The 2,987-nt window shown below is 45.0% G+C and overlaps 1 pseudogene; it reads right to left on the bottom strand.

Annotated features, from left to right (window-relative positions):
- Positions 1–767: 767 nt before the first annotated feature.
- On the bottom strand, positions 768–1,776 carry LOC111555954 (annotated as a pseudogene).
- Positions 1,777–2,987: the final 1,211 nt, after the last annotated feature.

Here is a 2,987-nt window from a genome sequence, read left to right as displayed (position 1 = left end):
TAATTGACCGTATATGCTTAGATTATTTACGGGCTCTCTATTCTTCTATTCTGTTCCATTGGTCCATATGCCTGTTCTTTTTTTTTTTTTTTTTTGGTGTCTCACTCTGTCGTCCAGGCTGGAGTGCAGTGGTGCAATCTTGGCTCACTGCAACCTCTGCCTCCCAGGTTCAAGAGATTCTCCTGCCTCAGCCTCCCGAGTAGCTGGGATTACAGGTGCCTGCCACCATGCCCGGCTAATTTTTGTATTTTTAACAGATAGAGATGGGGTTTCACCACGCTGGCCAGGCTGGTCTTGAACTCCTGACTTCAGGTGATCCACCCAACTGGGCCTCCCAAAGTACTGAGATTACCAGCATGAGCCATCGTGCCCAGCCTATATGTTTGTTGTGTCTGCTTTCATACTGCTTCATTATGCCTCTTTTGTGATACAATGTGATATTAGGAAGTGTGATGCCTTCAAGTTTGTTTTCCTCAACATTGTTTTGGTTACTTGAAGCATTTGGTGGTTTCACACAAATTTTAGAATTATTTTTTTATTTCTACGAAAAATATATATATGTATATTTTTTTGCTGAGTACAGGGGACTTTATTGATGTTAAATGACAAGGTGGGGCTCCCTAGGTCTCTCCTTCTTCAGAGGGTCTGGAAACTGTGAGGAGAGGAGATTCTGTGTGGTGGGGGACTGAGTGCAGCAGGGAGTCCCCAGCAGCCGAGGGTCCCTCTCTTCTTCCCGTGCTCTCCCTGGGGTTAGTGATTGGGGGATTTTACTCCTTAGAGGCCATGTGTACCATGAGGTCCATCACCTTGTTACTGCAGGCAAAATTCATTGTCATACCAGGAAATGAGCTTGACAAAGTGGTCATTGATGGCAATGCCAGCCCCAGCCTCAAAGGCGGAAAGGCAGGTATTGCTGTTAAATTCCGAAGAGACAACCTGGTGCTCACTGTAGCCCAGGATGCCCTTGAGGGGGTCCTTGTGTGCCTGCCTCACCACCTTTTTGATGTCTGAAGAAACCTGTCTGGCAGGTTTCTCCAGACAGGAGGTCAGTTCCACAACGAACACTGGTGTTGGGAACACAGAAGACCATGCCAGTGAGCTTCCTGTTGAGCTTAGGAATGACCTTGCCCTCTCATGGCCCATTTACTTGACAGCACCAGTAGATGCAGGAATGGTGTTCTGGAAAGCCTCATGGCTGTCATGCCAGAGTTTCCTGGAGGGGCCATCCACAGTCTTCTGGGTAGCAGTGATGGTGTGGACTGTGGTCATGAGTCCCTCCCTGATCCCGAAGTTGTCATGAATGACCTTGGCCAGGGGATCTAGGCAGTTGGTGGTGCAGGAGGTGTTGCTGATGATTGTGAGGTTGTTTTCATGCTTATGGTTCATGCCCATCCCAAACATGGGGACATCCGCAGAAAAGATGGAGATGATGAACCTTTTGGCTCCCCTCTCCAGGTGAGCCCTAGTCTTCACCGAGGTAGTGAAGATGCCAGTGAACTCCATGACATAATTAGCACCAGCATTATCTCATTTGGTTTTGGTGAGCTCTCACTCCTGGAAAATAGTGATAGGATTTCCATTGATGACAAGCTTCCCATTCTTAACCTTGATGGTACCGTGGAACTTGCCGTGGGTGGGATCATAATGGAACATGTAGAGCATGTAGTTGGGGTCAATGAAAGGGCCATTGGTGGTAACAATATCCACTTTGCCAGAATTAAAAGCAGCCCTGATGACCAGGCCTCTAATATGGCCAAATCCATTTACTCCAGCCTTCACTTGCACTCTGGTGTCTCAGGAAAAGGGCTGGTGCTGCATGAAAAAATTGGATATTTGTCCAATGGGAGAAGCAGAGAGGTCACTGGAATTTTGATGGGATTGCACTGAAAATGCTTATCACTTTTGGTGGTATAAACAGTCCTAATATCTTGAGACCAAAGATGTCAGGTATTTATACCTGTTCTTTCCAGTTCCTTCTAGATACCCTCAGCCAAAACAACTAAAAAACATGCATGTCTTATATATGAAATAAGGAAAGTATAAAATGCTAGTGTTACAATTACAATTGTTAAAAAGCCAGTGATAATTCTGTTCAGAGATACAACATATCTACTGTTGACACACACTTAAAGTATTTAACCTGGAAACAAATTACTTGCTGGGGCTATAATGCTATCACTTGAGATAGGAGCCCAACTTAATATACTGCTACTATTAGCTCATAGATCTCATCCCCCAACCTCTTTTTTTAAATTATTATTTTACTTTAAGTTCCCAGATACATGTGCAGAATGTGCAGGTTTGTTACTTAGGTATATGTGTGCCATGGTGGTTTTCTGCACCTGTTGACCCATCCTCTGTTTTCCCTCCCCTCACCCACCAACCCCGCAACAGGCCCTGGCATGTGTTGTTTCTCTCCCTATGTCCATGTGTTCTCATTATTCAGCTCCCACTTATGAGTGAGAACATGCGGTGTTTGGTTTTCTGTTCCTGTGTTAGTTTGCTGAGGATGATAGTTTCCAGCTTCATCCATGTCCCTGGAAAGGACATGATCTCATTCCTTTTTTATGGCTGCACAGTATTCCAAGGTGTAGATGTACCACATTTTCTTTTCCATTCTACCATTGATGCATATACCCTTTTTAAATTGATTCCAACGAAAGTTATGTTTCCTTTTTTTTAAACCAAGAAAAATAAGCTTGGATAAAAGTTATGTTTTCCTAATAAAGAGACATATTTCTTTTTTTCTTTTTTTCTTTTCTTTTTTTTGAGACAGAGTCTTGCTCTGTCGCCCGAGCTGGAGTGCAGTGGCCTGATCTCAGCTCACTGCAAGCTCCGCCTCCCGGGTTTACGCCATTCTCCTGCCTCAGCCTCCGGAGTAGCTGGGACTACAGGCGCCCGCCACCACGCCCGGCTAGTTTTTTGTATTTTTAGTAGAGACGGGGTTTCAGCGTGTTAGCCAGGATGGTCTCGATCTCCTGACCTCG

The sequence above is a fragment of the Piliocolobus tephrosceles genome, chromosome 10 (assembly GCF_002776525.5).
Source record: "Piliocolobus tephrosceles isolate RC106 chromosome 10, ASM277652v3, whole genome shotgun sequence".
NCBI lineage: Eukaryota > Metazoa > Chordata > Mammalia > Primates > Cercopithecidae > Piliocolobus > Piliocolobus tephrosceles.
This window is presented reverse-complemented; position numbering and strand designations above follow the sequence as displayed.